Source organism: Hemitrygon akajei, unplaced genomic scaffold, assembly GCF_048418815.1.
Source record: "Hemitrygon akajei unplaced genomic scaffold, sHemAka1.3 Scf000039, whole genome shotgun sequence".
NCBI lineage: Eukaryota > Metazoa > Chordata > Chondrichthyes > Myliobatiformes > Dasyatidae > Hemitrygon > Hemitrygon akajei.
In genome coordinates this window covers 7,876,712-7,888,283 of record NW_027331925.1, presented here as the reverse complement: position 1 = coordinate 7,888,283, position 11,572 = coordinate 7,876,712, and the positions used below count along the sequence as shown (strand labels likewise).

Here is an 11,572-nt window from a genome sequence, read left to right as displayed (position 1 = left end):
GCTTAACATTTAACATCGTTTGTGCTAAACAATCAACCCCATCATTTCCCTCAACAGTGTGATGTGCAGGGCCCATAATGTGCAGACATATAAATCAAACTTTATATATGAAATACCATCTGAGGAGTTTCCAACAGTCAATCTGACCTACTGCCAGAATGACCTGTTTAAGACTTATCAAAACTGAAATGTATTCTGAGCAAATTATAAGGACCGATTTCCTCCACCCACTGTAAGCCTAAACTGTTGGCAAATAATTCTGCTTCCTATGCTGATAAATGGCTATAAGTCATTTCTGTATCATTACCTGCAATTCAGGCACACAAAAACAGCCACACCAACATCCCCAGTTAACTTATCTTTGGATTCATCTGTAAAAATGGTTACTGTATGATAATAACTTTCATTAATATACCGATGAACCAACAGACTCTCAGGCAGAACCGAATCCGATCGTGTAACCTAAAATCAACTGAAGTCATTGGAAAAAACAAGGTGGGGTTACAGAGAAAGCTACAGTGGGACATATTGTATCATCAAATACACCCGTTGTGCTGCCTTTATGGCAGTTATTTAGTTTATAATATTTTCGCATAGTAATTTGTTAGCATTTTTTAGTTAAAGTTAGGATTGTTTAAGTCAATTGATTTGTCCGTAATACATCGCGGCTGCGATGACGTCACATCCGGGTTCGCCGCGTCTTGTGGGGAATTACCGGTTTGAGATTCACGCAAGGGCGGGGGTCACTCACATGTGCGACCATAACGCTGACTAGGGTCTCTCTATGCACCAAAGACACAGTGAAAGCAACGCTGTAAGTCATTAGATAATCGGTATTTGGAGTTAAAATGTTAACGCCGATTCTGTTAAAAGTAACGACGGTCGGTAAGGTTTACCTTTTCGTCAGTTAAAGAGTCGGGATAGTTTGTATTGAAGTGTATCTAAAGCAGCCAATGGAGCAGCTAGATTCTGACTGTATGCTGCACTTTAATGTATTGTAGTTTTACCTTTGCAAGTATTCACAATGTAAATGTGATATTTAGAAGGGAACAAACACTGTACCAATCTTGTATTGTTTTTCAACAGTTTTCACCATGCGTTAATGTGAAGAGTGAACAGTAAATGGTTAATCTTACTGCGGTCTCGTTTGCATTGATTCTGGTTTATCTCGACGTTTACCTCGGCGTTATTTCACACCCGAGCGAGAACGTTACAGTGAAAAAGCGGCATTATCAGGTGTTTAAAGTGCAGCCATGTCAACCCGATCCAGCATCAAGTCGTTGTCAAAGTCATCGTCATCCTGCGACAGGGGCAGTAGGGCATCAAGTAAGGCCACCCAAGCAAGAGCGAAAGCAGAAGCCGCCAAGGTGCGAGCGCGCTTTGCCAAAGAAGAATTAGAAGTAAAGATGAAAGCGGCTGCCAGAGAAGCCGAAAACCAGAAGGAAAAGGCTGCCAGAGAAGCCGAAGCGACTGCCAGAGAAGCCGAAAACCAGAAGGAAGCGGCTGCCAGAGAAGCCGAAAGCCAGAAGGAAAAGGCCGCCAGAGAAGCCGAAGCGGCTGCCAGAGAAGCCGAAAACGAATTGGAAAGGAAAAGGGTAGAGGCACGGTTAGAAGCGCTGAAGCTAGAACGAGAAGCAGCAGCTGCCGAGGTGGAAGCAGAGTTAATAGAAGACGCCGAAGAAATGCATGATCCGAAGGACGGAAAATCTACCTCAGAAAAGATCGGATTGGAACGTACAAGGGACTATGTCCAATCTCAAATGGAATGGAAGACTCTTTCTTCCTCTCCTTACTTATTCGATAACGTCCCACTTCACGAGGAGTCTTGGAGAGGCCCGACGGCATCACGTCCATCCAAGGAAGATAATTTACCCTCGCAACTCCGCGATGAACCCAGGAATGCAAGGGCTCACGACAAGTACTTCTCGACACCGAACTTACCGGATTTGGGGAGAAGAGAGGCAAAGACTGAGTCCAGACCAGCAAATCCCATAACAGATGTACGCCCTCAGTCATGTACCTGTGGACATGTTCCCTCAGCCCGCACGCCACCTGCAGACGAATCCGCAGCACGGTATTTCGCACGACGGGATCTCGTCACTTCAGGACTATACCAGTTCGACGATAAACCTGAAAATTACCGTGCATGGTACTCCACTTTCACCAACGCTATCGACGGATTCCAGCTCAGAGCAACCCAGGAGTTGGATCTTATGGCAAAATGGCTGGGAAAAGAATCATGCGAACAGGTGAGACGCATGCGTTCAGTGTACATCAACAAACCCGAGCTAGCATTGAAGAAAGCATGGGAGAGACTTCAGGAGGGCTACGGAGCCCCCGAAATTATTGAGGCGGCGCTATGCCAACGTTTGGGAAATTTTCCTAAGGTGTCAGCCAAGGACCACACCAAGCTAAGAGAATTTGGAGATTTACTCATGGAGATTCAAGGCGCCAAAGAAGATGGCCACTCAGCTGGTCTAGTATACCTAGACACTCCAACCGGGATTAGACAACTCGTGGACAAACTTCCATTTGGGCTGCAGGACAGGTGGTTGTCCGTTGCCTCAGATTACAAGGAAGAACACGAAGGTCAATTCCCTCCCTTCGAGTATTTCACTAGGTTCGTGTGCAAGGAGGCGAAGAAGCGAAACGATCCTAGCCTCATAGGTCCAGGAAGCAGTACAATTTACACCAAGCCAGATAAATCCACTTCGAATAATTCCAACATTACTAAACCAGTCTCAGCGCTTAAGACTGAAGTCCTTACAACTAACAACGACTCTAGCAAGAATTGTCCATTGCATAACAAACCCCACCCCCTCAAAAGATGCAGAACGTTTAGGGAAAAACCCCTTGAAGAGAAGAAGGCCCTCCTCGAGGAGAAAGGGATATGCTTTAGATGCTGTTCCTCGACCTCTCACTGTGCGAGAGAGTGTACGATCGCCGTGAAGTGCCTGGAATGTGATAGCACTAATCACGACTGGGCCATGCATCCTGGCCCGTCACCGCAAACCGACAACGCTCCTTCACCCCCACAACAGGACGGCGGGGAGGGAGAAGCTCACTCCAGGACAACTGTTGTCAGCTCGAGCTGTACGGAAGTTTGCGGTCAAGCTCACGCAAGCCGTTCTTGTTCAAAGATCTGTCTCACTAAGGTGTACCCTAAGGGAGCCAAAGACAAGGCCATCAAAGCCTACGTAATTCTGGACGATCAGAGCAACCGCTCGCTAGTCAGTCCAAAGTTCTTTAACTTGTTCAACATTGAGAGTGAGCAGTTCCCATACTACCTTAGAACTTGCTCAGGCAACATGAAAACTTACGGAAGGAGGGCCGAAGGCTTCCAGATCGAGTCCCTGGATGGTAAAGTCCTCATCTGTCTCCCCCCACTCGTAGAGTGCGAGAAAATCTTGAATAACCGCACTGAGATCCCGACGCCAAGTGCGGTGCTACACCAACCACATCTCCACCACATCGCCAAACACATCCCAGAACTGGATCCAGAAGCAGAAATACTCCTGCTATTAGGGAGGGATGTTCTCCGGGTACACAAGGTTAGGCAGCAGGTCAATGGACCACACGACGCCCCCTTTGCCCAACGCCTGGATCTGGGCTGGGTGGTGATAGGAGAGGTGTGCCCTGGCAACGAACACAAATCAACGGCTAACACACTCAAGACCAATGTGCTAGAGAGTAGCCGCCATACGATTCTTCAACCCCGCACAAGTTCCATGTGCGTCCAGGAAGCACCACAAGGCTTTAACAAGCGCAAAGTAACTGACGAGACGCTCGGTCAGTCTGTCTTTGCTCAAAAGGAGCATGATAATAAACTCGCTCCATCGGCTCAAGACGCCACCATCTTAAAAACGGAGGACACCAAGGTCTTCAGAGACAAAGCAAATAGTGGGGTCGCCCCACTACCTTTCAGAGAACCACGCCAGTGCTTGCCAAACAACAAAGAGCAGGCAGTCAAGCGGTTCACGCCCTTGCAAAAAACCACGAAAAGGAGACCTGAGATGCAGCAAAGCATCCGATCGACCCACGAGGTACTGGGCACACCAATGGCAGAGGTCACAGCCATTATGAATGCACGACCACTCCTACCCGTGTCTTCTGACCCGGAAAACCCCTTCATACTGTCGCCATCAATGCTCCTTACGCAGAAGGCAGGAGCTGCCCCTCCACCAGGGGACTTCTCCGATAAGGACCTGTACACAAAGCAATGGAGAAGGGACCTTCAAGTTGGAGATTTAGTCCTGCTCAAGGACAAGCAAATCGCCGGCAACTGCTGGCCAATGGCCAGAATCACTGCCACATTCCCTAGTAGGGATGGACATGTCAGGGAAGTCGAGTTGAAAACTACTGACCAAGGCGATGGGAAAATTTACCAAAGGCCTGTTACAGAAGTCATTCTACTTCTACCTAACGACTGATTTAGAGACTGAAGTTTGTATTATGTTCATTGTGACCTTACGAAGGCCAAGCGGGGAGTGTGCTGCCTTTATGGCAGTTATTTAGTTTATAATATTTTCGCATAGTAATTTGTTAGCATTTTTTAGTTAAAGTTAGGATTGTTTAAGTCAATTGATTTGTCCGTAATACATCGCGGCTGCGATGACGTCACATCCGGGTTCGCCGCGTCTTGTGGGGAATTACCGGTTTGAGATTCACGCAAGGGCGGGGGTCACTCACATGTGCGACCATAACGCTGACTAGGGTCTCTCTATGCACCAAAGACACAGTGAAAGCAACGCTGTAAGTCATTAGATAATCGGTATTTGGAGTTAAAATGTTAACGCCGATTCTGTTAAAAGTAACGACGGTCGGTAAGGTTTACCTTTTCGTCAGTTAAAGAGTCGGGATAGTTTGTATTGAAGTGTATCTAAAGCAGCCAATGGAGCAGCTAGATTCTGACTGTATGCTGCACTTTAATGTATTGTAGTTTTACCTTTGCAAGTATTCACAATGTAAATGTGATATTTAGAAGGGAACAAACACTGTACCAATCTTGTATTGTTTTTCAACAGTTTTCACCATGCGTTAATGTGAAGAGTGAACAGTAAATGGTTAATCTTACTGCGGTCTCGTTTGCATTGATTCTGGTTTATCTCGACGTTTACCTCGGCGTTATTTCACACCCGAGCGAGAACGTTACACCCGTATTCCCAGCGTGGTAAGAACCCAGCCACTCAGAACAAAAAACACTCTTCTTGTGATGTCCCCAACCGTCCTCCAGCACACCTTTAACAGGATGACCATTTCCTTGCCCCGCAACTTAATCCAGTATGTTGAGATCAACTTGAACCTCTGTTACTTTGAGGGCAATTGTCCCATTGCAATCAGTAAAGCCAAAACAGGAGGCAACATTACTGCACTAGAACACAATCTTAAAGTCTGTAATTGTATCACATACAAACATTTTTAATTTGAAGATGAAGCTGATCCATAAGCCACACAGACATAATCAAGAACAGATCAAATTAAACAAATATAATTGGTCAACAAAGATTTTCATGTTGCACCCAAGAATACCCACATAGATGTCTGAGGAGATTTAAAGCTCCTTTACATTCATCAATTATTTTACTGATAGGTGCTTCCACGTCAGCTTATCCATCCACATACTGAGAAATCTTACCACTGACACTTCCACAAGATATTAATGACATAATTTAAAATCAAGTGCAAGTCTATTAATGCTGTTTGTAAACCACATAATGTGTTTTAACGACTAAAAGCTTAAAATCCTCATCAATCTGCCCACTGTTTGACCTATTAATTGTAAATTGCAATTAATACCTCTAATCCATAAAGCGACGTCATCTGTATATTGTGATTTACCCAGGGTATCCCATTTTCCCATCTCAGAGAAAATATCATTAATCATAATATTAAATAATGAAGGGCTACAAATACTGCCTTATGGGATCCCATTCTCTATCTCATAGAAACACCAACATAACATGCAGACCGGTACATGCACAGTCTGTCCAAATAAAAAACTCAGAAAAATTATAAAATATCCCCCTCACTCCTAATTTAATCAAAAGTCCTTTCTTCCATATCATTTCCCTTTTCAGTATCAAGAAATACTGATATTACAACATCTTTATTTAATTGTGTTTTCCGAATATCATCTTCCAAAGCTAAAACAGAATCTAATGTCATTTCACCCTTCCAAAATCCACTCTAATAAAACACTTTATCATCACTCTTCCCAAAATATAACTCAAGCGCTTGATTACCATACATTCCATAAGTTTACATACATGAGACATTCACGATATAGGCCCTTAACTAGAAGGATCAGATGGGGATCTGCCAGGTTTTAGAATTGGCACTACTATTTCCATTTTCCATGAGGAAAGTAGATGCACAATTCAAACATTTAATATTTTCACAAAAGCGAATTAGAAACAATTACAATTTCAAATATCACTCTTTCCTGGGAGCACCTGACCTGCATTATTAATAGACGTCTTAAATTCATACAAAGAAATCTCTCCATCAGTGATACTATCATTACTACAGCTGACTTCCAGCACATCAGGGTATTCACTGAAAAACATATCCCTACATTGTTTAACTTCTTCACTTAAATTATCCTGATAATGAATCTCAACAAATGACCCAGCCAGTAACACAACCTTCCCTGTTTCAGTAACAATCATTTTGCCCTCATTAATCAACACTGGAATATTATGATCCCCACAAATCCCCCCATTTTCTAAATCATATCCCAAACAATTCCAAGTTTGATATCCCTTCCAATATTATCTCCATATAACCTCCAGTAAATCACCTCCTTCCTCACCACGGCCTTTGCCCTTTTATTGTTAATAATGTAACCCGGAGACTGATGCACCATCACATAAAAACTCACATTTCTCCCAATTTGCTTCCTGTCCCGTTATAAATCCAAATCCAAACTCATAAAGACAGGAAGGCTGACTGACGTTCACATAAACTAATCACCCTCTGAGCTCCTATTTGAGCGACATGCACCGCAGCCAATGACAGCAGGGGTCAGTGTTACATCTGAGCTACGATAGGCTGGAGGAAATCGACCCATAATCAGCCCCTCCTCTTCCGCTCCATCGCCATGGCGGAGTTCAGCGATTCGCTTCTGTCGGTGTCGGCGGCCTCGGCGCCCACAAGGACGGGTGTGATTCCCCTTCGCGCCTCGGTGGGTCTGTTTCGGTGACGTCTGTGGTGGCTGAAGAAACATGCTTTGACAGGGAGCGAGCGAGGAACAATGACTACAACTCCCAGAAGGCCCCACTGATGACGTTGTGGTGGTGTTGACGGGTAAGTTCTCCAAGTGTGGTCCAACAAGAGTTTCATAGAGCTGCATCATTACATCGCGACTCTTAAACTCTGTCCCTCAACTTATGAAAGATAACACCCCATAAGCTTTCTTAACTACTCTGTCTACCTGTGAGGCAACTTTCAGGGATCTGTGGACATGAGCCCCAGATCCCTCTGCTCCTCCACACTTCCAAGTATCCTGCTATTTACTTTGTACTCTGCCTTGGAGTTTGTCCTTCCAAAGTGTACCACCTCACCCTTCTCCAGGTTGAACACTATCTGCCACTTTTCAGCCCACTCCTGCATCCTATCAATGTCTCTCTGCAATCTTTGATAATCCTCTGCAATATCCACAACACCACCAACCTTTGTGTCTTCTGCAAACTTGCCAACCCATCCTTCTACCCCCACATCCAGGTTGTTAATAAAAATTACGAAAGGTAGTGGTCCCAGAACTGATCCTCGTGGGACACCACTAGTCACAACCCTCCAATCTGAATGTACTCCCTCCACCACAACTCTCTGCTTTCAGCAGGCAAGCCAATTCTGAATCCATCTGGTCAAACATCCCTGGATCCCATGCCTTCTGTCTTTCTGAATAAGCCTACTGTGTGTAACCTTATCAAATGCATTACTAAAATCCATGTAGATTACATCCACTGCACAACCCTCATCTATGTGCCTGGTCACCTCCTAAAAGATCAGGCTTGTTAGACACGATCTGCCCTTCAGAAAGCCATGCTGACTGTCACTGATTAGACCATGATTCTCTAAATGCCAATAGATCCTATCTTTGTGAATCTTTTCCAACAGCTTTCCCACCACAGATGTAAGGCTCAATGGTCTATAATTATCCAGACTATCCCTACTACCCTTTTTGAACAAGTTGACAACATTCGCCTCCCTCCAATCCTCCGGTACCATTTTCCTGGACAATGAGGACATAATGATCCTAGCCAGAGGCTCAGCAATCTATTTCCTCGCCTCGGATGCAGAACTGGGAAGTGGCAGATGGAGTTCAACACAGATGAAGAGATTCATTTCTGCAGGTCAAATTTGAACACAGAATATAATATTAATGGTAAGACTCTTGGCAGTGTGGAGGGTCAGAGAGATCTTGGGGTCCATGTCCATACGACACTCAAAGCTGCTGTGGAGGTTGGCAGTGTTGTTAGGAAGGCGTCTGGTGTGATGGCCTTCATCAACCGTGGGATTGAGTTCAAGAGCTGTGAGGTGATGTTGAAGCTATGTTTCTCCTAACCTGTACATAAGTAATTGTAATAAGATGATGAGAGGCTTTGACCATGTGGATAGCCAGAGGCATTTTCCCGGGCTTGAAGTGACTAACACGAGGGGATGTAGTTTTAAGCTGCTTGGAATTCGGTACTGAGGGAATGTCAGGGGTAAGTTTCTTACACAGAGAGTGGTGGGTGCATGGAATGGGCTGCCTGCAGCGATGGTGGAGGTGGATACAATAGGATATTTTAAGAGATTCTTAGATAGGTTCATGGAGCTTAGAAACATAGAGGGATATACGATCAGGAAATCCTAGGCAGTCTCTCGAGTAGGTTACATGGTCAGTACAACATTGTGGGCTGAAGAGCCTGTAATGTGCTGTAGATTTCTGTGTTCTGTGTCAAAGACAGGCAGAGGGATTAGTTTAAATGGACAGGAGGACAGCGTGGAAAGGTAAGGGAGCGGTTCTGTCACAAACATCGACTCTATTCCCCTCAACAGATGCTGCCTGACTTGACAACGTTCTTGAAAAGTTACATTCAGTTCCGCTTAGCATTCTGTACAAAGGATGTTTTGTGCTGGAAGAGTGCAGAGGAGATTCATCATGATTGAGGGGGCTTGTGTTCATAAGTCCATAAGGCATAGGAACAGAATTAGGCCATTCAGCCCATTGAGCCAGCCATGATGGAAAGGTGGCTCCACCGCAGTCTGTGGCAGAGCATTCCACAGATCCAATACACCTTGGCTAATAAAAAAAATAAGCTGCTTAACCCTGTTTGAAAAGGTGGCCCCTCAACTTTGTGGCTGTGCCCCACCACAGGAAATACCTTCTCCACATCCACCTTATCCAGTCCTTTCAACATTCGGTAGGTTTCAATGAGATGCCCCGCATTTTTCTGAGTTCCAGTGAGCACAGGGTCAAAGCTGCCAAGTGCTCCTCATATTTTAAACCCTTCATTTCTGAAATCATCTTTCTGAACTTCCTCTGAACTCTCTCCAATGACAACACATCCTGTCTGAGATGTGGGGCCCAACACTGTTGACAATACTCCAAGTGCGGCCTGACTAGTGTCTTATAAAGCCTCAGCATTATCTCGTTGCTGTTATATTCATGGGGCGAGATTGGACTGTGTTGATCTACAGGGGGATCTTGGAATCCGAGTTCATAACTCCCAGATAGTGGTTCCATTGTCAGGCAGTTATGTTGCAGTTGTATAAATCTCTAGTTTAATCACATCTGGAGAATTGCATTCAAAGACAGGAATAAGACGAAGGTTTTGGATGGTGAGTGGAAGAAGCTAAACAGGATGCTGCCTGGATAAAGTGAGACCGGACAATCTCGGGTAATTTTCTCCGGAGTGGCAGAGGCTGAGGGAGGTCTGACAGACGTTTACGGGAATGTGAGAGACACAGACAGAGTGGACAGCCGGGATTTTTTCTGTAAGGAGGAAATGTCCAATGCCAGTGGGCATGCACTTCAGGAGAAAGGGGGAACACATCCTCATTGGTCCTTTTTGCACTATTGAAGTATTTTGTAATTTAGTGTAATTTTGTATCTTTTCTCTGCATAGCTGCTGTTGGAAAAAAAAAACAATTAGAAAAGACAATGATGTTAAAAACCTGACTCAGGATGTTTAAAGGTGTTTTGCGTTTCAAGTTTTGTTTTACATTCCCATAGTGGTGGGTGTCTGGAGTGAATATCGGGTGGTGGTGGAGGCAGATGTGATAGAGGCTATTAGATACCACGTGAATGTGAGGAGAATGGAGGGAAGTGTTCCTTGTGTAGGCAGAAGGGATTGGTTTAGTAAGGCATGAAGTGACCAGTTCAATTGGTTCAGAACAACACAGTGAGCAGAAGGGCCAGTTCAAGGACAAGTACAGCAAGCAGAGCAGGTAAACTGGATAAACTGATCCCACTCAGAGAACAGACTGTGACATCAGTGGATATATGCCGGCATCACAGTTCTCTCACCAAAGATACTTCACTGCTGGATAAAATGAAGTTTGTGATGTTTATAACCAATGTGGTGAATTGTACTGCTCAGACATCTCATCCTACTGAGGAAGTTAAAATTATTGTGAAAGCTGCAGAAAGGTATCTTGGTGTAACTAGTGTTATGTGGGAAGCTGTAAATGTAGCTCTGATTTGTGGGGGTTTCTGCATCCCAGTCTACTTGTGAAGATATGTAATCGGATTGAAATATTGAAGTGAAATTCAAGAAGCCTGATTTTACATGGTCAACACTTTAAGCAGTTTATTTCTGATTTGTCAGATTCTTCCGATGTTATATCTGTTCAGGAAACCTGCACATTTTAAGTTTCATTCCTGCGCAGGATTATATTGTCGTTTGGCTTGACAGGTTAGTTGGTAGAGGGGTGGTGTTGTCAGTTTTATAAGGAAAGGGGCAGAGTATAGTGTTGTGAAAGGGAATAAAATGTATCATGAACTTGTAGAAAATCTTGATTCAACAGGTATGTGTAATTTTCTTTTGTGAAAATATGAACTTTCTGAATTGTATTTGGAGGTTTGGCCATCTACTTTTCTCATGGAAAATGGTTGTAGTAGTTCCCATTCTAAAACCTGGATCTCCCCGTCTGATCCTCCTTCTTGTAGGCCAATATCATTAAAGTCTCATTTATGTAAACTTGTGGAATGTATGGTAATCGAGTGTTTGAATTATATTTTCGATAAAAGAGGAAATTTCATGTTTTATCAGAGGGGAATTTGGAACGGTAGAATAAGACCATAAGACAAAGGAGCAGAAGTCGGTCATTCGGCCCATCGAGTCTGCTCTGCCATTTTATCATGAACCGATCCATTCTCCCATTTAGTCCCACTCCCCCGCCTTCTCACCAGAACCTTTGATACCCTGGCTACTCAGATACCTGGCAATCTCTGCCTTAAATAACATTGGAATCAGTTTGGGTTTGGAAGATCATATTAGGAAAGTACAGTTAAATAAAGATGTTGTAATAGCAATATTTTTGATATTGAAAAGGCAAATAATATTTATTGAAGGATGGACTTTTG

General features: G+C 44.1%; 1 long non-coding RNA gene across 1 annotated transcript; it reads left to right on the top strand.

The window, feature by feature from the left end:
• Positions 1 to 574: 574 nt before the first annotated feature.
• LOC140720253 (uncharacterized) lies at positions 575 to 1,135 on the top strand. The gene is made up of 2 exons (XR_012097145.1): positions 575 to 814; positions 1,087 to 1,135. It is a non-coding gene; the product is annotated as an uncharacterized lncRNA (long non-coding RNA).
• Positions 1,136 to 11,572: the final 10,437 nt, after the last annotated feature.